Source organism: Felis catus, chromosome A3 (genome assembly GCF_018350175.1).
Source record: "Felis catus isolate Fca126 chromosome A3, F.catus_Fca126_mat1.0, whole genome shotgun sequence".
Classification (NCBI taxonomy): domain Eukaryota; kingdom Metazoa; phylum Chordata; class Mammalia; order Carnivora; family Felidae; genus Felis; species Felis catus.
This window is the reverse complement of record NC_058370.1, coordinates 59,194,592-59,209,299: the sequence shown is the minus strand read 5'-3', so window position 1 is coordinate 59,209,299 and position 14,708 is coordinate 59,194,592. Positions and strand designations below refer to the sequence as shown.

Sequence of the window (14,708 nt, the reverse complement as noted above, 5' to 3'; positions counted from 1 at the left end):
GCAGGAGCGGAGGGAAGGAGGAGGAGGCGAGGGTGGAGGAGGAGGAGAGAGGAGGAGGGAGGAGGGAGAAGGGAGGGGGAGGAGGAAGAGGCGACGGCAGCTCTCCCCACCGGCTCTACGTGCGGAAGAGTTTGCCGCGCGAGCAGCCGGCCTCCTGCAGGAGCCGAGGGACCCGCGCGACGGCGGCCAGGGAGCAGCGGCCGCGTAGCTCGGAGACCCGCAGCCGCGGTGGCGGCGGCGGCGGCGGCAGCGAGAGCAGCGCCTCCCGCCGCCGCCCGGGAGGAGCTCGCCGCGCCCGCTCGCCGCCTCGGCTCCCAGCGGCGGCGGCGGCGGCGGCGGCGGCGGCGGGAGGCGCGTCTCCCCGGCCCAGTCCGCGCCCGGCCCCGCGGGGTCGCCCCGGCCAGCTCCGAGGTAAGGGGCCGCGCCCGGGGACGCGGGGAACCCGGGTTGGAAGTCCGTGAGCGCGGGGTCGCGGGACTCGGTCACCTGCTAGTCGGCGCGGTGAACGCGCGGGGCGGGGAGGGGCGCTCCGACACGGGGCTGCGCGGCGCGGGGGTCAGGGGCGTAGAATGTTGGGGCCCCACCCCCACCCCGGGTCCCGCCGCCCGGGACACCGCGTCTTGCAGGACTGCAGCGGCGGCCGGGCTGGTGTGCTCCGTGTGCCTCTCGCCATAGGAAGCAGAGGACGAGGCACCCCGAACCTCAGGATTTGGGGGAGCTCAGAGGATACTGTCAGGGTGGGTAGAAGCCGTGCCCAGGTAGCAGCCTGGAGGCTTGCCCAGTGGCCTCTCTGGGCCCCACTGCGCGCCTTCGCGAAGAGTGGGGAGCCGGGTAGCCCTGGAGGGTGCGGCGTGCGCGCCCCGGGCTCGCGATCTCTCTGGGTCCCTAGGTCGGAATTGTTTCCGGGCCCGATTGGGTACCTAGTCTGCCCCAGCATGTTTAGAGAGCGTCTCCTTGCCACTGCTTCCCAGGTTAGATGCCGTGGAGTTGATTTGATAGGTGTGCCCCCTCCCCGGGCCGAGGAGGAAGGCACACCTTTGACCTTTCTATAGAGCTGCGCAGGGTCGTTAACCAGAGGGTAGGGACAGGTGCCAAGGTGCTAAATTAAAAACTAACCCGCTCCTCTGCCTGCCACTCCTTAACTGCTCAAGGTAAGAAAGTTTGTTTTCAGCCTTGTGATTCATAAATAATTAGTAACCAGTTTCGTAGATTAAGCAAGATGGAAACCTTAAAAATACATACGCACTTCCAGAAAGTCTAAAAACTCCCAAGGTTGTATCCGGGAGTCTTTAGTTCAGGAAGTTAAAAGCCTCGGGACTCAACAGGTGTTCAGAAGGGGTCCGAGAGGGGAGAGCTCTGCGTGTTTGTCTTTAGTACATGCTCCTTTGGTATCGTGCCCCAAATTCGTTGAATTTGTTGGCTTGTTTCTTTACAGGTATTGAGTAGTTATTAACTTAAATAGCAAAGATGAACTCATCATTTATGATCATTTAGAACCCAAACCTTCTTTTCCTTAATAGGAGGGTTCTCCCCGTTTGGACTTGCCAGATAATTAGCTTTAAAGCAGTTCCTGGCAAGGTGCACTCTGTCCACGAACCTCTAACACTAACTTAGTGCCTGACCAGTGAATTGACTGACTAATTATGGCTTGCATTAAAGCACAACTGCCCTTCTTGGGTGGGAGGCGCCGGTTCAAAATTCAAGGGCAAGTTCTAGCTCTTTCTATCACAAAGATTTCCTTAACGGGAGTGTTTGGCAAAAATAATCCCAAAATGTCTTTTAAAATAACCATAGAATAAATGAAATGTTTAAAAGCGTTATTCTGACCAGGGCCACTATTTTGCAAAAGAGAAAAAAAAAAATCTCTGTTTCATTACACAGCTAACCCAGGACCCATAGAAGTATTGGCATTTCTCAGCAGTCTACTTAAAGATTTAGTTAAAAATAAAGTGTGCAACATAAAGACATTCAATAATTGTCTTCCATCTCCCAGAGAGATGTGGAGTGTGGCTTAAAACAATCGTAAATGTGCTGCTTTTAGCCATATTCTTCTTGGAAATCGATGCCTCTATTTATTTGCTGATCTGTCCCACTGTGCACGATCATAGAATTGGTTTTATTCCTACTATTCCCCAGAGTGACTCCTGCGGAGGTGAGAGAAGGGACTACATTCTAGAGGAAATATGTTATTAATAAAACGTTACCCCCCAAAGAGTTAACCATGCCAAGAAAAGAACCAAGTGAGGTTTTACTAATTAGTGTGATGAAAAAAATTCCCTGATATGATGACAGTGTTCAGATGGTGACTAAAAACTTCATCTTTATGTAGAAAATAACAATTGTTTTTAAGCTTCTTTGGTCCTTTTTGGAGTTTGGGTCCTTTTTAGTGTTTCTGGATGTTTAATAATGAAAACTCTAAAGAGAACAAAAATGGTAAAAAAAAAAAATTACATCATCTGATGTATATCATTATGAAGTTGAATTTATCCCAGTTTTTAAGCAATCTTTCTTAATTCTTGGTGATCTTTATAGGTGGCTCTTAACCCTGCCACTTGTTTTCAGATTGTAAATTCAAAATTAGTGATTTGTTCAGATGACAATAATAATGCCTGCATACACATTTCATATCGCCATCTGTATATGTTAATTTTTTCAAAGTCTTGCTCTTGAGCCTGAAGGACCGAACGGGCTAAGTCCTTTTTCTTCCTTTTTAAAACAAGTAGCTATCTTGTTCTTCACGTGAAAAGTCAGTTTTTCCATTGTGATCTGGACACTGATTGTCCCATGCTGGTCCCATGTAAGCGGTGACATCTCTTTCCCAAGAGAGGTCAAATTACAAGGTGTTGAAAATAGCCCAGTGACTCAGTATTCTTGGCTGCTGTACACCAACGGTTTAATTGGCTGCATCAGAGAAGCATCTAATTGAGTTTCACATTTAAATAGTGGCAATGATACTTGATGCATTGTTTGCTTACACAAATGTTTAATTAGCATGTTCCTGATCTTCATTCTATTTGTAGCAAAGATGGGAGGTCAGGGACTGCTCATTCATATTCCCTGCAGCATCTCATCCCTATGAGGCCTTGTTCATAATAGATGCTCAATAAAGAGGTGTAGGAGATGAGCTGAACCACTGATGAGAGTTATCCAAAGGTTAGAAATTTGTGAGTGCTAATAGGATACTTAACTAGGAGTAACTCTAGTTTAAATCTGATGATGATCAGTAGTACCTGAGAGCACTGAATAAACACTTGCTAAATGTGAACACTTGTTTTAAAAGGGGAATTTTTTTTTGAATTCTCTGGCAATGGGGACCACTTGGCATTGCAAACAAAGTAATCTCTTAGGTAAAATTCCCCCAAAGATCACTTGAACTTCTGCGGGTCCTAAACCTGTGTGTGGTTTCCATTTGATGATTCAGAATAGAAAGGAGAGAGCTTAACTTCTACACTGGTGTGAGAAAAACAGTGTATTAAAGAGGGTGGGAGGTGTCAAGGATCACGCCTCAAACTTCATAGTGCGTGCAGTTTCCTGGGGACCTTGTTAGTACATGCTAACCCAGCACATCTGGGTCGGGACCCAAGATGCTGCATTTCTCACAAGCCACCATGCACTCTTGATGCTGTTGAAACACCAGCAAAGTTCTGGAATATACTTAATTCAGTTCAGCATGTGTTTACTGAACATCTACTACATGGTAGGCCCAGGCAATGGAAAAATAAAGAACGTGGGTCCTCTCTGCCCTCTCATCAAGCAGCTGACTAGATGAGGAAGAGAGAAGGATTCTTTCTAGACCAAAAATGAGGTCCTGGACCAGAGAATGGGCCCAGAAAAGGGGGTTTTCTGATAGGGCTTCTACTTTGCTGACCTTGACCTCTATCTAGTCTTCTTGGAATGGAAAGCTTTGTGATCTGGCGGAAAATAACCTGCAAATGTTGAAATCAGACAGACCTGGGATAGCCTCCCTGCTCAGCTATCGTGTGACCTGGAGCAACCTTTTTTTAACCTCTTTGAGCCTCAGTGTCCTGGTCAGAAAAAAGGTGGGAATAATGCTTCCCTGGTGAGGTTGCTAGGATTACCAGAATGATTGCTTTCATTACTGTCAGTGGGAAAGGGGGGGGCTGGTAGGCAAGAGAAAGGAGAGGTTCCTAAAATATTTTTCTATGTAGTTCACCAATTAGAGATTCGATTTGGTCAACCAGCAAACCCCAGGCAAGCAGTAGAGAACCAGGCTAGGGCTGGAGGGTGGGCAGCTGTGGAAGTTAATCAGAGGCAAAACAGAATTATCAGGAGCACGCATATCTCCACTCTTCTCCTGCAGTGCCCTGGCTTCTGGTTAGCCTTGGTGACACCCTGCTAGCAATATATTTACCTGAGGGTGTTCCTGGAGCCTAGCCTTTAGGTTCCAGTGATCAAGACCAACTGGTGTTTGTACAGTCAGGCACTCCTTTAAAAATCTGATTCAGAGGGAAGGGCAAGTGCCTCCCCTCTTTGAGGGGCACTGGTGAATTCCCTGGCAAAGCACTTTTAAGGAAGGATTAAGCCATGAGCAGACTTGCGGGGGGGGGGGGGGAGAGAGAGAGAGAGAGAGAGAGAGAGAGAATGAGAGGGAGTGAGAGGGAGGGAGAGACCTTTCCCATTTAGCTGAGTTAGCTGAAATTAGTGCAGGGTGTGTCCGAGTTCATCAGGCAGATGTTTTATACTTTAGGTTATGAGATGATTGTTTCCTCTTGACATCCAGGGAAGATGGATATTCCAAGGCAGTGATCTCTATCACTCTGATCTTAGGAGGGGTAATCTGGGTGGCCCTCAAAATACTTCAACATTTTTCTACTTTTATATATATATATACAATATATAAGATATATACAACATGTAAGATATATACTATGTAAGATATATATAATATATAAGATATATGTAGTATATGTATTAGAGTTCCATTTATTATTTGCAAAGGAGATTTTACTGCTATCATTCCAGCTCCATGCCTCCCCACCTAAAATAAACCTTGAAAACCAAGTTGTAAGAGAATGCCAATGGCCTTTTGATGTGTGGGGGGAGGAAAAGCAGAGGAATGAGTGGAGCCAAGGCAGTCCTGGGGGTGGGGTAGAGGGGTAACAAGGAGGGAAAGGAGGGCAGCAAGCATCTGAGCACCCAGAATGGAGGTTAGAGCAGTGGCAGGGGCAGAGGGTGGGAGGTAGGAGCCAGGGACCCAACTTTGTAGACTCTGCTGCTGTGCAGAAAGCTGTGGAGGATTATGCCCCTGGGTCTTTGAAAATCATCCAGGCTTCCAGTAGACACAAGCCCATCTAAAGGAAGGTAAGGGGTGCCTGGGTGGCTCATTTGGTTAACCATTGGACTCTTGATTTCCACTTAGGTCATGATTTCACAGTTTGTGGATTCAAGTCCTGCATCAGGCTCTGCACTGACAGTGCTGAGCCTGCTTGGGAATCCTCTCTCTTGCTGTCTCTGCTTCTCTGCCCCTTGCATGTCTGCTCTCTCTCTCAAAATAAATAAACTTTAGGGGTGCCTGCATGGCTCAGTTGGTTAAGTGTCCAACTTTGGCTCAGGTCATGATCTCACAGTTTGTGAGTTTGAGCCCCACGTAGGGCTGTGTGCTGACAACTCGGAGACTGGAACCTGCTTCAGATTCTGTGTCTCTGTCTCTCTCTGTCTCTCTCTCTCAAAAATAAACATTAAAAATAAGTAAAGAAACTTTAAAAAAAGAAAAAGAAGGTGAATGACAGAGCTAAGCAGCATTATTCTTCCAGCCTCTTCTGAACCAAAAGTGGTAGTGCACAATTTCATGAAGAATATTTGTGCCCCTTGATCATCAAGATATGGAGGAGAATGTGTTTAAATTATCATTTTTATGTCATAAAAGTATATTTAATTTTTGGAAAGCCTAGAAAAGAGTGAAGAAGATGGAGATTACCTGCAACCTCAAGGTGTATTTCCTTTCAGTCTTTTTTTTCTATACATTAAATTTTTTTAATGTTAGATATTTTAAAAATATGTATGAATAATCTCATAAAAATTTCAAATAATCCAGGACCATTTCTAGTAAAAAGATGACCTTCACAGTCTGTGTCTTATGTAAGTGTCATTCCCCTTTTTCTGCCTAGCAGAAACCTGGTTTTGCTCCTGAGTCTACCCTCCCTGGTCCATATGTCTCAGGAGTAAATCTTGATTGGCCAAAGCTACCCAAGTGAGCCTACCATTCTTGCCAGTGATTGGCTCAGCACAAGCATGTGGACTTTGTCCTGGCCAATGAAGCATGAGGGTGGGTTACTGGCCCTTCAAATCAGGCAAGGAGGGAAGCAGCCCTTTTCTTCTGGATATGCAATGCCTGTAAGTGGGGCAACCATCAGCCCCCAGAGCAGGCTAGGCCAGGTCCCAGCTGACCTGCCAAAGAATGCAAAGGTGAAGAATTGGACTCCATAGTGCCCTTAGCCTTCTGAATTACCCAACGAGGAGTCTCTGCTTTGCGATGTTTGGGAGATCCTGAAACTGTCCTGACCACGTAAAGCAGGTCAAGTTAGGTTTTTGTTAGTTGTAGCCAGAAGCATCCTAACCGATGCACCACATACCTCTCCACCCTTCTCAGGAGATGAACCTGGGGGTGTAGTCTGCTAGTCATTTTCCGGTGCATTTACATATATACCCATATATGTATGTCTTCTTTTTAAACAGAACTTATCCCATGACTTTTATGTAGCAACTTTTTTTGGCATGAGAATTTTTTGGGTAATTTCTTATATCTACTTCATTCTTTTTAAAGGCTACATAGTCATACCGAGGAGTACGGCCGGCACATAATTTAACTCGTTGTTAAACACTTACTGTGCTTTGTTTCCACTTCTTTACTATTACATTCCATGTTGTCTTAACTTCCTTATCTGTGTATCTTCGGGTACATTCCAAGTTTTTCTAAGTCAAGGGGTTACTAGGAGGGGATTCCTGAGTAGAGGGGCGCATCTGTTGGAAATATGGATAGATGCTGCCAAGTGGATGACTCAAATAGCTGTATCCATGCCCTTTCCCACCCACCCACCCATGTCTTAACCAACACCACACATTACCAGTCTCTTGAATTTCTTTTATGCATTTTCCCATGCTTGACGTAATGCTGGTTTTCTATTCTGGTTGTTTGCCTTAATCTGAGCATACGCATTTCCCCATGTCATTAAATATTCCATGCAAATATAATTTTAATGGCTGCATGATAGTTCATGATAGTCATTTTTGAAGTATTCCAGTGGTTTGTGAGGACACAAGAGAGAATAGTGGAAGTTGAGGCTTTCCATAAAAACTAAGGAGACCTGATCAACCTTGCAGTCATCTCAAAAGAGCCCTGAAAATGGTATTAGGAGACATACCCCTTCGGTGATCTGTTTCCAAGAAAACTCTTGAGGAGATGGCTTTCCATCAGACAGCAGGCTGCCTCAAGCATTTCTAAGAAGCTTTACTGTTTCTGGGATCAAAGGGTTTACACCCTGACCGACATTCTTTCTCTGAATGTACAGGAGTCACTTAAACAACTACTTTGTGCCTGACGCATAGCTGAAATGTGAGTTTGTTGTAGTCTTTGAAATTTTCCGCTTCTGCCAGGGAAGACAGGAAAGCAAATGGGATAGATGAAATTCATAAAAGATGTTCATCGTGTTTTTTCCTCTTCTTAATTCAGAGAGGAAAAATCTCATGTTTCCAGGAAGTTCCTGGGGATGGGACAATTCCATTTCCAGTCTTGGTCCTCTTTGTAGGCCTACAGTGCTTTGGGGAGCAGTTCAGATTTGTCTTTAGTGCTTAGAAGAAGAGTCCAGTATTTTTTCAATTTCAGAACTAGATAGCTTCAATTTTCCACTGTTCCGTTTCACAAGATTAAGGCCTATTTGGAAATAGGCAGCAGGATAGATGTACACAGTGCAGTGTGACTGTTCAGCCTGCCTGCTGATGCTGTGAGGGAGGTGGGTGGGCATTGCTTTGTAGCGGGAGAAGAGTTTTGGAGGATGTGGGTTTGCGGGGCAGGGAGGAGCCCATCCAAATGGGGTGTTTGCCGCATCAGCGCTTCCCTTCATGCAGTCAATGAAAGACACAGCCTGCAGTTCAGTCATCACTCACTACATGAGATGCCTGGTTTTCTGCAGATGGTGATCTAATAAAACTGAGGAAAACTTTAAAATCCCAGTTTTGGTGTGTGTTTGTGGTTGGAGTGGGGGCAGGCATGTTAGGTGGAATGGTACCAAGAACGATTGCTGTATAGCTCTGGAATATCCGTTCATCTTAAGACCCAAAACAGAGATGGTTGCTGAGCTCGCCAAGGCTTTAATGGTCGGGGAGGATTTTATTTTTATGGCTTCGCCTCCCTTCCCCTTCACAGCGGTTGTTGGAGAGAGAGATGCATTCACAGCAGATTTGCGTGGCAGTTTTGAAGAGGTTTTATGGTCTCTCGAGTTAGAGAACTTGTTTCTATTTCCAATCATAATGCAGTCCTTGGCTGGTGATAATCTCTAGGATTTCTGGCTCAGGACAAACTGATTTCATGTGAGGTAAGGAAGCTTCTTGCGTTGGAGCTGCTTCTGGGGCTTTCCCTCAATGCTTCCACTCTTGGCCTCTGTCTCTCAGTTCCCTATCCTGGATGGCCGGGTGGTCTCATCCCATGTGGTCCTGGGATCATGGGAGCACTTGCCACACTTGTTATGGAAGCACTTCCGGAATTGATGGTTCGCTTAGCACACACCGGGTTTACTAAGTGGAGCTGGGGTGACGGTGGGGGACACAGCTCATAAAAGACCTCCACCCTTGGACTGTCTTCTGTACTTATATCTGATCAAGAAAGGCACTGCTTGAGATTGTGTCTGAAGAAGCCCAGTACCCCTCGATTTAGAGTTATACAGGGCCTCGATGGAAACAGTGCCCTCCCCTGCATTACACATCCCATTCTCAACTTCCACCTTCTTTGCTGTCAGTCACCACTCTCCCCATGCCCCACCCCCTTCCCCAAGCAAGCAGACTCTTAGCTCCTGGCCCCCCTTGTCCCTCCCTCACTCTCTAGTGAGCCACGGGGTACTCCCTGGCAGGGCCCCAGCTGCTACTCTCTGTCAGTCCGGTCTCGGACACAGCCACCAACATCACCGCCCCTGTCCATACGTGTGTGTGTCATCCTGGGCCTGGGCTCAGGCTGGGTTCGTGAGCCCCCCAGGATGCCCAGCACCTCATAGGAGGAGGGTGGGTAGGTGTGCAAAGTGTGCTGTGGACAGGGTGAGGGAAGAACCTGTACTGGCTCCTGACTGCCACACACGACAGATGTGACCCACTCAACAGCGTCTAAGGAAACATGACAGCGCCCTGCTCCTTCCATGGGGCCTCAGAGCGATCCATGTCTGCCTCCCCACCTGGGGGCAACTCCTCAGTCACCCTGGCCCCTGAGTTCTTTGGAAACCTGCTGCACACACTCACCGGGGCAGTTTCCTGGCTGTTCCTGCCCTGGCACTCATTTGCTCTTGCTTGGCCAGGGCCTGTTGCGCCGGCCACACAACTTCAGGGGCACCATTCATTCTCCCTTGTGCCGTGAAAATAGCCATGCTTAGCAGCCAGTGTGGCTCCAGTGTGCGCCACATTTGTATGGATTCCTGCTGTTTGGTGTATGTGGAGTTACGAGGGGGGAAGAGTCTGTTACTCTTCCCACTGTACGGTGGGTTTCTTCTCTCTTTTGTCTCTCCATGGCTGGGCTAGTGGCATTCTCTAAGCACGTGATGAGACTGTTCCAGCTAACCTGCTCCAGAGACCTGCACCGGCCCCTTACTGGCTGAGACCTGGGAAATAGCGGGGGTGCCTAACGAAAAAGACATCATGCTTCAGATTTTTTTTAATGTCTATTTATTTTTGAGAGAGTTTAAGTGGGGGTGGGTTGGGGAGAGGGGCAGAAAGAGAGAGGGACAGAGGATCTGAAGTGGCCCCTGCGCTGAAAGCAGTGAGCCCAATGCGGGGCTCGAACTCATGACCTCGAGATCATGGCCTGAGCTGAAGTCGGAGGCTCAACCGACTGAGCCACCCAGGTGCCCCACCCTTGCTTAAATTTTTAGAAGAAGAATAGTTCCTTTTGTGTTCCCCGTTTCTGTGAACTTGTGCTGTGTTGGCGTGAGTTGGCCGTTCCCAGTGGCCAGCTGTTTAACCCCTGTGTACAAAATCTCCTGTTTCCTTTTTGCTGCGTGGCTAAGTATGTATGTAGCTCTATTAAGCACCAGAGCCTCATTTCCTAGTTTGTGCCACTTAGGGTGGTATCATTAGGATGAACCTACGTGAGGCTGTGTTTGTGTTTTCTGGCAGCTTGGGTTTGACAGCTCTTGTGTGTATTGCAGCCTGTTTATAGGAGATACCTATAAAAACATTCAGCCTTTTCCTTGGCTATGGCAGTGTTGACCTATGACCTGACTTTAAATCAGAGCATGTGAGTGGCCATCGCCATGGAGGCGGGCAGCATTTTAAATGGTTTGATGAATGCAGCTTGTGGCCCGTAGCAGGAAGCCTTGGCAGCCTGACATGGTCACTGTGGCCAAGTGAACTTGGCAAGTCACAGACACCCCAAAACAGAGCCTCTTCATCCATAAAAGGGAGGTATTCATACTAAACAGTCGATATCAAGAGGAGAGATGTCCATAACAATGAGAAGTAGGAGTCATCTTTTTATCACTCCCCGCTGGGACCAGCTCATCCCTCAGACTGCCCACACACCACCACTGCCCCCAGTAAATGCCAGCCTCAAGGTAACTTCTTAATGAACGAAGTCCTTGCTTTTTTCAGACAAGGTACACGCTAGCAATTAAAGACACAGTATATCCCAGTGTTCTCTTAAAAGCTAACGTCATGGGACAAAATGAAATACTCAAACTATAGAAGCCAAACACAGTGTCTTGGCAGATGCTTGGGGTTGCACACTTTGCTTTCAAAAGCTTTTCCCGTTTCTAAGAACAAAGTAGCCTGATAACCTTTTGTGTCTGAAAATTCGGTCTAAGTCAAATAGACTCTGTGGATTCCCGTGGATTCTAAGATCTTATGGGATGTATGGGGCATCTCACCATGATAAATGTGACATGTGCTGTTTCTTCTGACCTCCTGTTTTTTCTAAAGAGGGTTGGCCTGCAGCCGTAGGGCTTAGCTCTGACCACCTGGAAGGATCCCGTTACTTTTCTCCTATGTCACAATCCCCTGAGGAGCAAGAAACCACCTGATTTTCGATGGAAATGGGAGTTTACTCTTTGGATTGGACGCACAGACACACACAAAGATACATACACACCCTGATTTTGGTTAATAAGCTGCCTTTGCAATGGAAGGAGAGGACCTACAATGGACTGAATGTTTGTGTCCCCCTAAAAGTCATATGTTGAAACCCCAAGTCCCAGTGTGACGGTATTAGGAGGTGGGGCCTTTGGAAGGTGATTAGGTCATGAGGGTGGAGTCCTCATGGATGAGAGTCACGTCCTTAGAAGAAGAGGCTGGAGAGCTAGCCAGCCCTGGCCATGCCGTGTGAGGAGACAAGAAAAGGCCCCCATCTGCAACCAGGAAGAAGATTTTCACCAGAACTGACTGTCCTGGCATCCTGATCTTGGACTTGCAGCCTCCAGAACTGTGGGAAATAAATGTCTGTTGTTTAAGCCACTCAGTATATGGTAATTTGTTACAGTAGCCAGAATAGACTAAGACAGGACCTCGGCGACCCTCATGTTTTCCAGATGAAAATGAGAGGTTGCACAAGCCAAGGGTCCTTTCCCTGCTCCCAGATCTCGCAGGTCCTGCAGCCAGGCAGGCCTGCTGACCCATTCCAGAAGGTTCAGTGCTTCCCTTTCTCTGCTGAGGCCTGAGCATGATGCGTCTCCGGCTGAAATCCAGCCAGTCAGCAAGAATGAGGCTCCCCCTGGCCTCAGCCAGCGCACTCACCGCCCTGAAATCCTGGGAGGGAACATGGTAGTCCAAATGACCAGCCGGCTTCCCCCCAACCATTGTCTTATCTCCCTGTGTGCTGTGCAGCCTGCTCTCTGACATGAGCACAATAAGATAAGGAAGCCAGCGTCCTGGGGCAGCCTGGAACAGGGAGAAACAAACACAAGGCTGGACACAGACTGTCCACTTTGACTTCTGGAACCCACTCACTCTTGTGGGCACTGACATCCAACTTCCTTCCAGATAAGCAGAATAAAAGCACAAAGCTCACTGGTGTCTGTGATGAAGAATGAGATGCCCCTTGAACAACTTCTGATAGTGCTTCTCATGCATGGGGGGGCAGGGTCAACAGTAGGAGCTTCCCCCTGCACATTTTGTATCCCAAAGCTTTGTCACTGCCACCCCATGGGCATCTCATTGTCATTTTTTCCATAATAAATTAGGCAGCATAAACTATCATTAGGCCTAGGGGTTAGGGAGGGGCTACACCCAACTGTCACCGTCCCACACATTAGCTCCTTTGATTCGACAACCGTCTCTGGAGGGAGCACTATTTTATTCCCATTTTACAACTGTGATCCCAAGGCACAGAGAAGTTAAGTGATGTGCTCGGGGCCATTCAGAGCAAGCACTTGAATGTAGCCCTTTAAAGAAGGACCAAAAATAGAACATCCAGTTTTTGTTTACTTTTTCTGAAACGCCACTTCTAAGAAGATAGGATGTGTCTAAAACAAAGCGAGCATCTTGAACATGACTTCTGTAGCTTACGCGGCTGTCCTGAGCGTGAGGTTGTTGTGCGGTGGCTGGGTTCACCCTGTGGTTTGACAACAACTCCGATTTGTTGTCCGAGTTCAACCCGGCCCTCAGGAAGAGGAGACTGCGTGTCAAAGGCCATAAAGAAGGAAAGCTGGCCGGAAAAGCGTTTTTAGGGCAAAATCGTTATTCTGTTCTTTGCCATCTTTTAGTAGCTAACCTGCTTTTCAAAATTATTTCTTTAGCTGTAATAAGTACTGTTAAATCAGGACACTCCTTGTGTCTTTCCTCATTTTCTCTGGAGTCAGGTATGTCTTTCTTTAGCTGAGAGCAACAGAGAAGTCAGCATGAAAAGGTCAGGGCCAGCTAGCACTTTTGTGAAACATCATTTCACCTGAGTCTCATCAACCCCGGGGCCTAGAGAACCAGCAGCTGACTGGTTGGTGGGGAAGCCTCCCCCAAATCACCCAGGGTTCACCCAGAGTGTGTTTTCCCACATGCTTCCCCTCCATGTGGAAGTGTGAACCTCAGCACTCAGTGAATGTGAAGGAAAATACATGCAGGCAAGGTATTGAAGAGTTTGGTTTTTTTTTAATTTTTAACATTTATTTATTTTTGAAAGAGAGAGAGTGAGAGAGAACGAGTGGGGAAGGGGCAGAGAAGAGGGAGTGTCGGAGGCAGGCTCCACGCTGTTAGCACAGAGCCCAATCCGGGGCTTGAACTCTTGAACTGTGAGATCCTGACCTGAGCCCAAGTCTAGAGTCAGCTGCTTAACTGAGCCACCCAGACACCCCCCAAGGTATTAAAGAGTTTTGAATAACGGGGTTTAACTCCTGGCGGGGGCATCTGTGAAGCGGCTCCCCTCCCTCTGCCAGCTTTGGGTGGCTGTGGGCCCAGGTGTTGGGCTCGTCTTGGGGGTGGAGCCTCGAGGAGCCCTGTCAGATCACTTGGGTCTCTGTCTTGCTGCTCCCACCACCGATAGAATCAGAAGCAGAAGCCCAAATGAACATCAGTAAGGTCATTCAGTCTATCCCATGATTGGCATACGTGGGCACACACATGAAATCAGATTCATTCTAGTCCCTGTTTGTACCACACCCACACCAAAGAGGCAGGATTAGCCATCCAGGACCTTCTCGCAATGAGTGTTATTATGCTGACGTGATAAATGTTTCTTTTGTCACCAGAATCCTTTCATAACGTCTCTCTGATTTATTCTGGGCTGCGTATTATTTCAGAGAGCTCCAAAACAAACTGATTTAGGATGGTTTTTCAGCTATGGAGAGTTAAATTTGTGCCTTGGATGATGACGACAGGGGATGGAGGGGTTGGGATTGCTTCTTTTCATGTCTGGCTGTGAATTTATGTGAGCGGGAGTTAACTCTTATTGAAGGGGCACTTGAATTCTGATCACACAGGTAGGTTGTACAGGTCAATTTCCTCCTTCATCCATTCCACATATGCAGAATTTTGGTGTCTCGGTTTCAACATTTCTCTGGTTCTTTGGTGTTGCCTTTTGCTCCTAACATGAAGTCACGTCCCCAGGCCACAAGAGCAGTGTCAGAAGAAAGAGAGGTATGGGGTTTGGGAGGAATAGTTCTTTCCATCTTTCTCAGATGGGGAAAAGTGGGGTTGGAACTATGGAAGAACTTTAGAAAGAATATGAGGTGAGGTCTGTACATTCTGAAATGTGGTATTCCTCTTAGTTCTGGGGCAGATTTTTCAGATTTTTAATTTTCCAATTAAAAACAACAGTACCTTTGAGCATTTTAGTATAGCTTAACTGGTGGCAGCACTTGTATTGCTAATTCTAGTAAATAATGATGCTCACAGACACCTGAGTCATTTGGCTAGGCCCCCTCATCCTTCCAGAAGTTATTAGTGTTCTAGGGCAAACCTCATATCCCAAGGAGATTCTTTCCACCCAAAGCAGAAGCGTGAATTCACCTGAATTCAGGCAGAGGAGATAATTGATTCCAATAACTTGGGGCCCATACTGGATCTATTTT

General features: G+C 47.3%; 1 protein-coding gene across 6 annotated transcripts in view; it reads left to right on the top strand.

Annotated features, from left to right (window-relative positions):
• The first annotated feature begins 252 nt into the window (after positions 1-252).
• Positions 253-14,708, top strand: part of NPAS2 (neuronal PAS domain protein 2) — a 158,969-nt gene continuing 144,513 nt past the window's right edge. For all 6 annotated transcript variants that reach the window (XM_023251580.2, XM_023251579.2, XM_023251581.2 and 3 more), the window contains exon 1: positions 253-411. The gene's annotated coding sequence lies outside the window, so the exon portion shown is untranslated. The remainder of the gene's footprint in view (positions 412-14,708) is intronic.